General features: G+C 36.7%; 1 protein-coding gene across 3 annotated transcripts in view; it reads left to right on the forward strand.

Moving 5' to 3' along the window:
- The first annotated feature begins 172 nt into the window (after positions 1-172).
- The window catches only part of FGFR1OP2 (FGFR1 oncogene partner 2), a 35,601-nt gene continuing 20,002 nt past the window's right edge, over positions 173-15,771 (forward strand). For 2 of the 3 annotated variants that reach the window (XM_006933577.5, XM_003988513.6), the window contains exon 1: positions 247-378. The gene's annotated coding sequence lies outside the window, so the exon portion shown is untranslated. Of the gene's footprint in view, positions 379-15,771 lie in introns of all 3 variants that reach the window. The other variant, XM_003988514.6, reaches the window with a different exon arrangement.

The following is a 15,771-nucleotide window of genomic DNA, read 5'->3' on the forward strand; positions in this document are numbered from 1 at the left end:
AAGCCTGAGTAGATTAATAGGGAGGGACGTAGAAGGGAACCGCCTCCACCTCTCGCGCATGTCTGCAAAGACCCGCAAATAAATCTCTGGCTTTGCCCCCACCGTAACGTGAGGAAGGAAATCTCGCGAGGTTTGGGTCCTCTGAACGTGCAGGTCCGAGGCGGTCCGCGGAGGTTTACCTCCGGCCAGTGATGGGGCTGAGCTCCGCTGACCCCTCCAGCCGCATCTCCACTGATGGTCTCTGCTGGGTCCTGAGTCTGCTCGCTGAAGAAGGTGAACAGACGAGCGGAGTCTCTTCCCTTGGGTGCGTAGGTCCTTGTTAGCAGAGGCTTTGAGTCCTAACGCCACTGTTGACGGCTGCGAGGGATTGAGACCAGAGTAAGTGGAATAAATCCAGGGACATGAGCGGGCAAAGGGAGTCGGAAGTTTCCTTCCCCTGGGCCGCTCTGGTGCTTTCCACCTCTTGAACTGCTTGCCCCCTGTCCCTAGCCCCTTCCCTGCGCTGGTTACCCGCTCCTTCCTTTTCCCGGCCTCAGTTGTGAGCTCCTCTTTCCGGGTCTGAGGTGCGGAAAGTTTCTTGAAGCTTTGGCCCTAACCCTGTGTGGACGCATCTTCCGTTTCTTTTTTCTTCCTGCCTAAACCCACCTGGGTGCTGACCATTGAGAGGAGGGAAGAGGGACCCTTTCGGTTTTGAGTTTACCGCTTTGCAGGATATATCATGCCTATAACCATTTCTTGTCTCTTGAAAAACTGCCCTCTCAGGAATACTACTCTTTTCCTGGTTTTCTTCCTTTCCAATGTATCCTATCTCTCATAATGGTACCAGTATCCATCCCTCTGTCCAAACTAGAAACCTTTGTCCCTGATTCTGCATTTCCACTTGCACTGAACTGTATTATTTCTTCCACCAGGATTATTGCAGTTACCCACCCTCCCCCAGTAGTTTCTCCACCTTCATCCTTCCATACAGTTATTCTGAAATCCGTTTATGTCAGTCCTTAAACTTTGTCAGTAACCATATTGCTGATGGAATTAAGTCTTAATTGTGAGGCATATCATTTAGGGCCTTTTACTATCTATCCCAATTCATTTTATCTTTTTCCTCTCCTCTTACTTCTCCTCCAAATACCTCGATATCCACTCATACGAGAGAACTGTTTTTCCCCAAACATGTCATGCACTTTCACAACTCTGTGCCTTTGTGTGTGCTGTACCATCTGTTTAGAATGCTAACTCTTTTTCTCCACCCCATGCCCCACCTGTCAAGACCGAGTTCATAGATCCTTGTTTTCTCATACTCCCCCAGGTGACATTAATAATGCCATTGTGCTCCCAGGGCACTTGAAACAGCTCTGCAGTATTTATTAGGTTGTATTATTTGTTCATGTATCTGTATCAATTTGAGCTTGAGTCTGGAATCCTGTCTTATTCATCTTTGTAACAAAAGCTGGTCCAGTGCCTGGGGGTATAGCAGGCATTATTTGGATGTACATAGCAGGCATCATGTGTGTACACATTTGTAAATATGTATACTTGTAAATACAAGTTCTAAAGATTAATGATAGAAGTCCTTAGTGCCCTTAAATAGCCAGAAGGAACCTTGTATGTTAAAGGCCCCTGATCCGTTTTGAAGATGAGAAACTGTACTCCTAACACAGAAGTAATTGTACTTTTAGTATTTGTTGGTTGAGATTATGCATAATGGGAAGAAAAAAAAACTAACCTTTTAAGTGATTTGCTATTTTATTTTACTAGTATCTGTCTACATTTGAAAAATAAGAGAAATAAGTGGGTGAGCAAATTGTTTTAGACTACAGATTGTACTGGGTGCGTGTACATCCATGTAACTTCCAATGACTCCTTGGCCCATAGGTTATAAATAACCAGTTTAGATTAGGTTAGTTCCTTGACTTGTCATACCTGTTTGAACCTCCACGTATATGCAACTTATATTTAGCTACAATTCTAAGGTAAAAAAAAAATCTCCTATGTCCTTTTAAATCCTGTTCTTCCAATTTTAAAATTTTATCTTCTTCAGGGGTGCCTGGGTTGCTCAGTTGGTTAAGCGTCAGACTCTTGATTTCGACTCAGGTCATGATCTCGTGATCATGAGATCATGAGATCTCGTGGTCGTGAGTTCCAGCCCTGTGTCAGGTTCTGCACTGCTATCACAGAACCTGCTTGGGATTCTGTTTCCCTCTCTCTCTGGCTCCCCCCCTGCTTGCGCTCTCTCTCTCAAATTAAATAAACATTAAAAACAAATTTATCTTCTTCATAAAGCTTCAAACGTGTTCATTCCATCATTTTCAAAGACCGTAAAAAATTTTCTACGCTTTCAAATGCAGAAATATATTGTCGATAAAAGATGCTTATTTTTATATGTAATTTACATGCACTCTTTCTTGATTTCTTTAGATTAAAAGTTTCTAAGGAAGCCATAACTATGCTTTTTTATTTTTCTGGTTCCATATGTATCTGTTAACATTATGTACTAATTAATACAGTTAGTATGCCTGAACAATCCAATAAAATTTAAACTAGGTTGTTAATATTTAAGGACAGAGGCACCTGGGTGGCTTAGTCAGTTGAGTGTCCCACTTCAGCTCAAGTCATGATCTTACGGTTCATGGGTTCGAGCCCCATGTACGTTCACTGTTGTCAGCACAGAGCCCACTTCGGATCCTCTGCCCCCTCTCTCTCTGCCCCTGCCCCACTTGCATGTGCATACGGTCTCTCTCTATCTCTGTCTCTGTCTCTTTGTCTCTCAAAAATAAACAAACATTAAAAAAAGCATATTTAAAGAAATTTATGGTGTGTCAGTAGTCACGATATTTCTGTGTAGGTCCAGCTATGGGATAGTGGATTTGTGGATGAAAGAGAAAGAAGAGTGACTTGAATTTCTTTAAATTTTTCTTAACCAAAATGTAAAACTGAACAGCTGGCAGTTGGTATATTGAGTGGGTGGTGGTTTCTCTTTTATCAGCAGCAGAATGTTCCGAAACCTCTGCCAGGAGTCTGCCAACATCTTTGGGTGGCAAAGTGGGCGAGAATGTGGCTAATGCAGGCAGGGAAAAACCCACTTTAGAAAAATTCCACCTGTAAATTGGGCCTACCTATGGAAAATAATGTAAGTGCACTGTGACCAGTTATGACAAGCACTATAAAGATAGGCAGATAAATTGAAAATACTCTCTTTTTTTACTGGAGTCTATTTTTAAATATTTAAAACTTGTTAGAGAGTTTGGAAAAACAATCTTCTTCCCACTCCACTTACCAGCCAAAAGAGGGGGAGAAAGCACAATGATTTTCAAAAAAGTTGGCAAAGTAAATGCATGTTATAAACTATTTTAAACTTCTGTTGTTTCACATACAGGAAATGAACATGCGGATTCTTAGAAACTCTGTGTCACTATTTTTCTAAAGTGTTAATAAAATTATGCTTTCAATTATCTGATGTTTATAATTCCTTTCTCTGAATAGGTATATTTTTGTAGTTATAAAACATATTTTAACTATAACTGATTTTGACAGTATTTCATTATGCAACCTAGAGATTTTTTAAAGTGGATGTTAATTTTAATTTTGAAAAACCTGTCAGTAAACATTAATTGATTTTATAATTAACTGTGATGCCCAATGAAAATGGATGCTAGGCTTTTTTATTAATCATAAGGGAAAATAGTTGAAATTTTGTGGGTTTTGGTTTTTGGTTTTGGGGGTGGTTTTTTTTGGTTTTTTGTTGTTTTTTTTTTTTTTTTTTTTGGTCTTTTCTTCACTTACAGCCTCGTTTATTTTCTATTGCTGGCTTGACACTCAGTTTTTGTAATATCTTGGAATTGGTGAAGCATGGTCAGGGAATTTGCATTGTTTTTCCACCCGGGGAGACAGGTGGTTTTTACATGGCTAAAAGTAAACAGAGTCCTGAGGATCCACGTTGGCTCCTGTGTAGAGCACTAAACTCAGGATCAGAAATTCTATTTCTGGTACTTGCTTGGCTCCTTGCGTTTCCTCATTGATGAAATGGGAATAACATTTGTCCTGTTGACCGAAAGAAGGTAAGGTGGGATTCTTTGAGTTCAGACATCTACCAACGGTTTGAATTAGTTAAAATTAATAGCTAGCAGTTTGATCTAGAGTGCTCTGGATGTCCATTTAGTTGGAGAGAAGGTTGAATTAGGTTGAAGAGAAGGCTAAGAATAGGTAAACCGTTTTGAAGAAGAAAAGGGTAACTTGCTATATCAGATAGTAAGGGTGTATTTTACAACTGTTAACAGTATAGGCAGCGTGGTATTGTTGTAGAGATAGATAAAGAAAAAGACCCAGAGGTAGAATAGAGAGCTCAGAAACATACCCATACATTTATTGAGAAAACATACAATATGTGTGGCATTAAAATGAGTGGGGGTACTTCTTTCCACAAGAAAGAAGTGATTATGTGACATAGAGATGCTAATTATCATTATAATGGCAATCATATTACAGTATATAAATGTATCAAGTCAACATGTTGTACACCTTAAATTTACATAACATTATATGTCAAATATATTTCAATAGAAAAAAATTCAGTGGCGGAAGAATGTACGATACAATAAATGAGACTGGGACAACTAGTTGTCCCCATAAGAAAAAGGAAATATAAATAGATACCTTCCTTCTGCCACACATGCATATAGCCACCAGAAGAATTCATGACAAAGACAAAACCTTGGGGACAGGGAATGCACGATAGCTTTGTCCTTTAGGCAGTGCCAGATAATTGGAAACATTATATAACCTGTTGAGACTATCTTCTTTCAGTCAGCATAACGCCTTTTGAGATTCATCTGTATTGTATCAGTACCTCATTTCATATGACTGCTGTACTACAGTACAGTTTTTCCACTCATTTCTCTACACTAAATACCCAGAAGTAGTACTGTTAGGTCATGTGGCAGCTATATAGTTAACTTGGTAAGAAACTGCCAAACCATTTTCTGAACTAGCCATATCATTTTGCATTTTCACCAGCATTATAGGATAGTTCCAGTCACACTGCATTCTTGTCAGCACTTGGAATGTCAGTACTTATTTTAGCCATTTTATTTGGGGTGTAGTGGATCTCATTGTAGTCTTAATTGCATTTCTCTAACAGCTAATGACTTTGAATATATTTTCATGTGCTTATTTGCCATCTATATATCTTTTGATTAAGTGTTAAAGTCTTTTGCTCATTTTAAAAATTGGATCATTTTCAGGGCGCCTGAGTTGCTCAGTCAGTTAAGCGTCCGACTCTTGATTTCAGCTCAGGTCATGATCTATCTGACGGTTCATGGAATCGAGTCCCGTGTCAGGCTCTGCACTTCTCTCTCTGCCCCTCACCTACCTGTTCCCGCAGTCTGTTTCTCTCCCTCTCTCTCAAAATAAATAAACTTTTTAAAAAATGGATCATATTCTTACTGTTAATTTTGAGACTTTTTAAAGTACTCTGGATAAAGTCCTTTGTCAGATATGTGATTTGCAAATTTTGCCTCACATTCTGTAGCTTGTCTTTTCAGACTGTCTTAACAGTGCGTTTCCCAGAGCAAACGTTTCTAGTTTTGATGAAGTCTAGTTCATTAAATTTTTCTTTTATGAATCAATCATTTGGTATCATGTGTGAAAAATCTTTGCCTAACCCAGGTCACAGTGATTTTTCTCTGCTTTTCATTTTACATTTACATCTGTGATCCACTTTGAGTTGATTTTTGGGTAAAGTGTAAGAATTATGTAGGGATTAATTTTTTGGCATATGGCTGTCCGGTCTTCTAACACCATTTGTTGACAAGACTGTCCCTTTGAAGTATCTGTGTACCTTTTTCAAAAATCAGTTGACCGTGTTTCTGTGGGCTTATTTCCGACCTCTGTTCTGTCTCTGCCAATACCATGCTGTCTTGATTGCTGTAACTTTATAGTAAGTCCTAAAATTTGGTGGTATGATTTCTCCAACTTTGTTTTCAGAATTCTTTTGGCTATTCTAGTTTCTTTGCATTTTCATAGAAATCTTAGAATTAGCTTGTCAATTTCTACCAAAAGGCCTACTGTGATTTTGATTGGAGATTGCATTAAATCTACAGATCAGTTGGGGAAAATTAACATCCTAGTATGTTGAGTTTCCAGTTTATGGACACAGTGTGTCTCCACTTATTTAGGCCCTTTTTGGTTTCTTTCATTAGCGTTTTGTAGTTATCAGTGTACTTACTCTGTATGTTTTTTTTAGATTTATACCCCAAACTTTCATTTTTTGAACTATTATAAATGTATTTTTTAAATTTTGGTTTCTACTTGTTCAGTGCTAACAAATGGAAAAACCATGGATTTTTTTTTTTTTTTTTTTGCACATTGTTCTTATATCTTATGACATTGGTAAAGTCACATGTTAGCTACAGGAGTTCTTTTTTGGATTCTTTGGGTTTTTTTTTTTTTACATAGACTACATGTTGGCTGCTAATAACAGTTTTATTTTTTTCCAATCTATATGTCTTTTATTTCTTTTTTTTTATTTTTTTTTTATTTTTTTTTCAATGTTTTTATTTATTTTTGGGACAGAGAGAGACAGAGCATGAACGGGGGAGGGGCAGAGAGAGAGGGAGACACAGAATCGTAAACAGGCTCCAGGCTCCGAGCCATCAGCCCAGAGCCTGACGCGGGGCTCAAACTCACGGACCGCGAGATCGTGACCTGGCTGAAGTCGGACGCTTAACCGACTGCGCCACCCAGGCGCCCGTCTTTTATTTCTTAATGACACCAGTATGCTATTGAATAGGAGTGGTGTTTGGGGACATCCTTGTTCCTGACTTTACAGAAAACATTCAGTCTTTCACTTAAGTATGATATTGGCTATATTGAAAATGCCCCTTAAATAAACATTAAAAAATTCAAATAAAGGGGGCGGGTGCCTGGGTGACTCGGTTGGTTAAGTGTCAGCTTCGGCTCAGGTCATGATCTCACAGTTCCTGAGTTTGAGCCCCATTTCAGGCTCTGTGCTGATAGCTCAGAGCGTGGAGCTTGTTTCAGATTCTGTGTCTCCCTCTCTCTCTGCCCCTTCACTGCTCGTGTTCTGTCTCTCTCTGTCTCTATCTCAAAAAAAATTAAAAAAAAAAAAAAGAAAGAAAGAAAACGCCTTTGTCAATTTGAAGCAATCCCCTTCTATTTCTATTTGCAGAGAGTTTTTATTACAGAGAATTTGGTGTTTTGTTTTTTTGTTTTTTTTTTTCAAATGCACCAATTAGTATGAAGAAGTTTTTTTTGTTTTTGTTTTTGTTTTTTAATTTTTTTTTAACGTTTATTTATTTTTGAGACAGAGAGAGACAGAGCATGAACGGGGGAGGGTCAGAGAGAGGGAGACACAGAATCTGAAACAGGCTCCGGGCTCTGAGCTGTCAGCACAGAGCATGAACCGGGGAGGGTCAGAGAGAGGGAGACACAGAATCTGAAACAGGCTCCGGGCTCTGAGCTGTCAGCACAGAGCCTGACGCGGGGCTGGAACTCAGGAACCGCGAGATCATGACCTGAGCCGAAGTCGGCCGCTTAACCGACTGAGCCACCCAGGCGCTCCTTGTTTTTGTTTTTTAATGGTGGATTACATTGGTTAATATTGAAATGTAGAAACAAACTTGATTTCAGGGATAAACCTTACTTGCTTATGGTGTATTATTCTTTCTATATGTTGCTGATTTGATCTGCCAGTATTTTCTTGAGAATTTTTACATTTATGTTTATGAGGGACATTGGTTTGTGGTTCTCTGTCTCTCTCTCTCTGAAGTGTGTCTGGTGTTGGTTTCAAAGTAATGCTGGCATCATTTTATGAGTTTGGAACTATTTTCTTACATTTTCTCAAAGAGGTTGCGTAACATTGGTATTATTTCTTTATATGTTTGGTAGAATTTGCCATTAAAACCATCCAAATAGCGATTTTTTGCAGAATATTTTTAACTACAAATTTAATTTCTTTAATAGTTATAGGACTATTATGGAATAGTTACAGGACTATTAATAGTTACCTGTTTCCTCTTGTGTGACTATGTAGTTTGTGGTTTTAGGGAATTAATCCATTTTGTCTAAATTATCCAATTCATGTGTGCAGAATTTATTATTATATTCACCTGTCCTTTTAATGAGTTAGGAATCTGACCTGATACCCTTTTTTTCATTCCTGACATCAGTAATTTATATCTTCTCTTTTATTTTTATTTGTCCCTTCATCAGTTTTGCTGGAGGTTTATCCACTTCATTTGCTTTTTCAAAGAAGTAGGTTTTGGTTTCATTGGTTTTTCTCTATTGCTTTCCTGTTTTCAATTTCATTGATTTCTGCTCTCTTATTATTTCCTTCTTTCTATTTACTTTAGAGTTGATTTTGCTCTTTTCCTGGTTTCATAGTTTGAGGCTTAGGTAGTTGATTTGAGGTATTTTTAAATTGTTTTTTTGGTTTTTTAATGTTGAATTTTGAGAGAGAGCAAGACAGAGCATGAGAGAAGGAGGGGAGAAGAGAGAGGGAGACCCAGAATCCAAAGCAGGTTCCAGGCTCTGAGCTGTCAGCACAAAGCCTGACATGGGGCTCAAACTCACGGACTGTGGGATCATGACCTGAGCCGAAGTCAGACACTAAACTGACTGGGCCACCCAGGCGCCCCTGAGATATTTTCAATTTTCTAATAAAAGAATTTAATGCTACAAATTTCCTTCAAAATACTGTTATACATACATGACAAATTTTTTGATACCTTATATTTTCATGTTTATTTAGATGAAAGTTTCTGATTTCCAAAGTTGTTTTTTTTTCCCCCTTAGTTGTGTGTTAATTTCGGATTTTCTTATCTCTTTGTTATTTATTTTAGTTTAATTTCATTATGGCCATGGAACATAATTTATATGATTGCAGTTCTTTTTCATTTGTTAAGGTTTGTTTTGTTATCTAGGATAAGATCTATCCTAGTGAAGATCCTGTGCACACTTAAAAATAATATGTATTCTGTTGATACTTATTTTATAAATATCAATTCAGTCCACCCCATTGATGGTGTTTGTTCATGTCTTCTGTATGCTTGCTGATTTTCTGTGTACAAATTCTATCGATTACTGAGAAAGAAATTCTCTATATGCTAGCAAAATCTTATTATTTGTCTTGTTTATTACAACCATCCTAGTGGGTGTGAAGCATCTCATTGTAGTTTTGATTTGCATTTGCCTGATAGCTAATCATGTTGAGCATCTTTTCCTGTGCTTATTAACACTCTGACTTTATTTTGATTAGTGTTTGAATAGTATATCTTTTTCTGTACTTTTACTTTTAACTTACCTATATCATATTTGAAGTAAGTTTCTATAGACTATTTACAGTTGGGTTCTGATTTTGTTTTTTTAATTTTTATCTTCTGCTTTTTCTTTTCCCTTTTTTTTTATTGAATTATAATTAATTTGCAACGTTATATTAGTTTCTGGTGTACAGCATACTGATTTGACAATTCCGTACATTACTCAGTGCTTACGTTCCACCTGTCACCATATATTATTACAATATTGAATATATTCCCTATGCTGTACTTTTTGTCTCTGTGACTTATAAGTGGTAGCTTGTCCCTCTTAATCCTCTTTATCTATTTTACCCATCCCCCAACCCATCTTCCCTCTGGCAACCACCAGTTCTCTGTATTCAAGAGTCTGGTTTTTTTTAATTTGTTTTGTTAGTTTTTCTCTTGTTTTTTTAGATTCCACATGTAAGTGAAATCATACGGTATTTGTCATTCTCTATGTGACTTACTTCACTCAGCATAATATTCTGTATGTCCATCCATGTTGTCACAAATGGCAAGATCTCATTCTTATGGCTGAGTAATACTCCACTTTATGTATATACCACGTCTTTATCCATTCTTCTGTTGATGGACACTTAGGTTGCTTCCATCTCCTGGCTATTAGAAACAGTGCTGCTAGACACATAGGGCTGCACATACATTTTCGAATTAATATTTTTGTTTTCTTTGGGTAAATACCCAATAGGAGGATTAATGGATCATATAATAGATCTGTTTTTAATTTTTTGAGGAACTTGTATACTGTTTTCTACAGTGGCTGCACTAATTTACATTCTCACCAACAATGCACGTACTTTTTCTCCACATCCTTCCCAACACTTCTTATTTTGTGTCTTTTTTTTTTCCTAGCCATTGTGACATGTGAAGTGATTACTTACTGTGGTTTTGATTTGCATTGCCCTGATGATAGTCGTATTGAGCACTTTTTCATGGGTCTGTTGGCCATCTTTATGTCGTCTTTGGCAAAATGTTCATTGAGGTTCTTTGCTATTTTTAAATTGGTGTATTTCTGGGTTTTTTGGTGTTGTGTAAGTTCTTTATATTTCGGATATATTAACCCCCTATCAGATATGTCATTACAAATATCTTCTCTCATTCAGTAGGTTGCCTTTTTGTTTTGTTGATGGTTTCATCTAGTAAGCAAAAGCTGTTTAGTTTGGTGTTAACCCCAGTAGCTTAATTTTCCTTTTGTTTATCTTGCGTAAGGAGACTCATCTAGAAGAACGTTGCTATGGCTGATGTGAAAGAGATTGCTACCTGTGTTTTCTTGTAGGAGTTTTATGGTTTTGGGTCTCACGTTTAAGTTATTAATCCATTTTGAGTTTATTTTTGTGCATGATGTTAAGAAAATGGTCCAATTTCATTCTTTTGCATATAGCTGTCCAGTTTTCCCAGTACCGTTTATTGAAGAGACTTTCTTTTCCCCCATTGTATATTTTTGCCTCCTTTGCCATAAATTAATTGGTATGTAAATAATGGACTTGTTTCTGGGCTATTTTGTTCTGTTGTTCTGTGTCTTGTCTTGTGCCAGTACCATACTGTTTTGATTACTAGAACTTTGTATTCTATCTTGAAATCTGGGATTGTGATACCTCCTGCTTTGTTCTTTCTTAAGATTGCCTTAGCTATTCAGTGTCTTTTGCAGTTCTATACAAATTTTAGATTTATTTTAGTTCTGTGACAAATGCTGTTAGCATTTTGTTAGGGATTGCTTTGAATCTGTAGATTGCTTTGGGTAGTATGGACATTTTAACAATATTAATTCTTCCAATCCATGAGCATGGAATATCTTTTCATTTGTTTGTGTCATCTTTAATTTCTTTCATCAATATTTTATAATTTTCAGAGTGCAGATCTTTCACCTCCTTGGTTAATTTCATTCCTAGGTATTTTACTATTGCTACTGTAATTATAAATGGGATTGTTTTCTTGATTTCTCTTTCTGCTCCTCATCAGTGTATAGTAATGTAACAGATTTCTATGTATTAATTTTGTATCCTGCAACTTTACTGAATTCTTTTATTCTAATAGTTTTTTGGTGGAGTCATTAGGGTTTTCTGTATATAGTATCATGTCATCTGTGCATAGTGACAGTTTTACTTTTTCCTTACCAATTTGGATGGCTTTTATTTCTTTTTCTTTTTTTTTTTTTTTTAACTTTTTTAAATGTTTATTTATTTTTGAGAGAGAGAGTGTGAGCAGGGGAGGGGCAGAAAGAGGGAGACACAGAATCTGAAGCAGACTCCAGGGTCTGAGCTGTCAGCACAGAGCCCGATGTGGGGCTTGAACCCACAAACTGCGAGATCATGACCTGAGCCGAAGCCAGACACTCAATCAACTGAGCCACCCAGGCACCCTATTTCTTTTTCTTATCTGATTGTTTCTTCTAGAGCTGTTAGTACCGGTGTTGAATAAAAATGGTGACAGTGGATATCCTGGTCTTGTTCCGGATCTTAAAGGAAAAGCTCTGTTTTTCATCATTTAATGTTAGCTGTGGGTTTCTCATATATGACCTTTATTATGTTGAAGTATGTTTTCTCTAAAATTACTTCGTTGACACTTTTTATCATGAATTGATGTATTTTGTCAAATGCGTTTTCTGCATCCGTTGAGATGATCATATGGTTTTTATCATTTTTCTTATTTAATGTGAAGTATCACATTGATTGACTTGCAAATATTGAACCACCCTTGCATCCTTTGAATAAATTGTACTTGATCCTGTTGAATGGTTTTTTTTTAAGTATATTATTGAATGAGGTCTGCTAATAGTTTATTGAGAGTTTTTGCATCTCTGTTCAACAGAAATATTGACCTGTAGTTTTCTTTTTTTGTGGGGTCTTTGGTTTTGGTATCAGGGTAATGCTGGCATCCTAGAATAAATCTCAAAGTTTTCCTTCATCTTCCATTTTTTTTTTGAATAGTTTAAGAAAAATAGGTATTAACTCTTTAAATGTTTGGTAGAATTCACCTGTGGAGCCTTCTGGTTCTGGACTTTGTTGGGAGTTTTTTGATTACTGATTCAATTTCATTACTAATAATTGATCTGTTCAGATTTTCTGTTTCTTCCTGGTTCACTTTTGGATGATTTTACATTTCTAAGAATTTATCCATTTCTTCTAGGTTGTCCAATTTGTTGGCATATGATTTTTCATAATTTTCTCTTAGAATCTTTTGTATTTCTATGGTGTTGGTTGTTTCTCCTCCTTTATTTCTGATTTTTTTTTTTTTTTTTGAGTCTTCTTTTTTCTCTTGATGAGTCTGGCCAGAGATTTATCAGTTTTATTGATCTTTTCAAAGAACCAGTTCCTGGTTTCCTTGATCTTCTTTATTTTTTTTTTTTTTACTTTTATTTCATTTATTTCTGCTCTAATATTTATTATTTTCTCCCTTCTGCTAGCTTAAGGTTTCTGCTAGTTTTTTTTTATATGAAATTTATTGTCAAATTGGTTTCCATACAACACCCAGTGCTCATCCCAACAGGTGCCCTCCTCAATGCCCATTACCCACTTTCCCCTCCCTCCCACCCCCCATCAACCCTCAGTTTATTCTCAGTTTTTAAGAGTCTCTTATGGTTTGCCTCCTTCCCTCTCTGTAACTTTTTCCCCCCTTCCCCTCCCCCATGGTCTTCTATTAAGTTTCTCAGGATCCACATAAGAGTGAAAACATATGGTATCTGTCTTTCTCTGTATGACTTATTTCACTTAGCATAACACCTTCCAGTTCTATCCATGTTGCTACCAAAGGCCATATTTCATTCTTTCTCATTGCCAAGTAGTATTCCATTGTGTATATAAACCACAACTTCTCTATCCATTCATCAGTTGATGGACATTTAGGCTCTTTCCATAATTTGGCTATTGTTGAAAGTGCTGCTATAAACATTGGGGTACAAGTGCCCCTATGCATCAGCACTTCTGTATCCCTTGGGTAAATTCCTAGCAGTGCTATTGCTGGGTCATAGGGTAGATCTATTTTTAATTTTTTGAGGAACCTCCACACTGTTTTCCATAGTGGCTGCACCAGTTTGCATTCCCACCAACAGTGCAAGAGGGTTCCCGTTTCTCCACATCCTCTCCAGCATCTATAGTCTCCTGATTTGTTCATTTTGGCCACTCTGACTGGCGTGAGGTGATATCTGAGTGTGGTTTTGATTTCTATTTCCATGATGAGGAGTGACGTTGAGCATCTTTTCATGTGCCTGTTGGCCATCTGGATGTCTTTTTTAGAGACGTGTCTATTCATGTCTTCTGCCCATTTCTTCACTGGATTATTTGTTTTTGAGGTGTGGAGTTTGGTGAGTTCTTTATAGATTTTGGATACTAGCCCTTTGTCCGATATGTCATTTGCAAATATCTTTTCCCATTCTGTCGGTTGCCTTTTAGTTTTGTGGATTGTTTCCTTTGCAGTGCAGATAGGCTTCTGCTAGTTTGTTCTTTTTCTAGCTCTTTAAGGTGTAAAGTTAGGTTGTTTATTTGAGATTTTTCTTGTTTCTTATGGTAGAGCTGTATCACAATAAATTTTCCTCTTAAAACTGTTTTTGCTGCATCCCAAATATTTTGAACCATTGTGTTTTCATTTTCGTTTGTCTCCATGTATTTTCTTATTTCCTCTTTGATTTCTTGGTTGACCCAGTCATTTGTAGTAGCATGTTGTTTAGCGTCCATATATTTGTGGCATTTTCAAATTTCTTCTAGTTTCATACACAGTTGTGGTTGAAAAAAAGATGCTCGATATGATTTCAGTCTTCTTAAATTTATTGAGACTTGTTTTACTGCTTAATATGTGATCTATACTGGAGTATGTTCTGTGTGCACTTGAAAAGAATGTGTATTCTGCTCTTTGGGATTACAGTGTTCTATATGTATCTGTTAGGTTTGTCTGGTCTAATAAGTTATGCAAAGCCATTGTTTCCTTGTTGATTTTCTGTCTAGATTATTTATCAATTGATATAGGTGGGGTGTTAGAGTCTGCTAGTAATATTGTATTGCTGTCCATTTCTCCCTTTATGTTCATTAATAATTGTTTTATGTATTTTGGTACTCCTGTCTTGGATGCAGAGATATTTACAGTTGTTACATTCTCCTGATGGATTGATCTCTTTATTTTCATATAGTGCTTTTCTTTGTTTCTTGCTACAGTCTGTGCTTTAATATCTATTTTGTCTGGGGTGCCTGGCTGTCTCAGTCAGTAGAGCATGAGACTTTTGATCTCAGGGTTGAACCCCATGTTGGGTGTAGAGATTACTTAAAATCTTAAAAAAAATTAAAAATAAAGTATTTTGTCTGATACAAGGATTGCCACCCTGGCTTGCTTTTTTTGTTTTGGGTTTTTTTTTTTTTTAATGTTTGTTTATTTTTGAGAGAATTTGCAAGTGAGGGAGGGGCAGAGAGAGAGGGAGACAGAGGATCTGAAGTGGGCTCTGCACCAGCAGCAGAGAGCCCCACTTGGGGCTCAGACTCACAAACTGCGAGATAATGATCTGAGCCAAAGTCAAACTCAAGTGACTGAGCCACCCAGGTGCCCCACTTGTTTTGGGGTTTTGTTTTTGGCTTCTATTTGTATGGTATGTGTTTTTCCAGTCCTTTCAGTCTGTATATGTCTTTAGGTCTGAAGTAAGTCTCTTGTAGGCAGCATTTAGATGGGTCTTGTTCCTTTATCCATTAAGTTGCCCCAATTTTTTTTTATTGGAGTTTATTTATGTTTAAAGTAATTGTTGATAGGTATGTATTTAATGCCATTTTGTTAATTGTTTTTTAGTTATTTTTGTAGTTCTTCTTTGTTCCTTTCTTTGTCTCTTGCTCTCATCCCTTATGGCTTGGTGGCTTTCTTTGGTGTTATGCTTGGATTCTTTTCTCTTTATTGTGTGTGTGTATTAATAGGTTTTTGATTTGTGGTTACCATTAAGTCCACATATAAAATTTATGTGTGTAGCAGTCAGTTGTAATTTAATGGTCACTTAAGTTTAAACACATTAAAAGCATTAAATTGTTACTTCCCCATCACGTTTTATGTATATGATGTCATATTTTACATCTTTTTATTTTGTGTATCTTTGGATTTTTGTAGACATAATTGATTTTTCTATTACTGTATTTTAACCTCCATACTTGTTTTATAAGTGATTTATCTACTACCTTTATTACATACTTGTTTTCACCTGTGAAATAATTTCCTTTCTTAATTTTCTTATTTCTAGTTAGGGCTTTCTCTTCCACTCAAAATTCCCTTTAGCATACTTTGTAAGGCTGGTTTGGTGGCGATGAATTCCTTGAACTTTTGTTGGGAAACTTTACCTCTCTATTCTAAAGATAACTTTACTGAGTGGAGTATACTTGTTTGCAGGGTTTTTACCTTTCAGCACTTTGAATACATCATACCACCCCCTTCTGACCTGCAAAGTTTCTGCTGAAAAATCAGCTTATGGTCTTACAAGAGG

This window comes from Felis catus, chromosome B4 (genome assembly GCF_018350175.1).
Source record: "Felis catus isolate Fca126 chromosome B4, F.catus_Fca126_mat1.0, whole genome shotgun sequence".
Classification (NCBI taxonomy): Eukaryota; Metazoa; Chordata; class Mammalia; order Carnivora; family Felidae; genus Felis; species Felis catus.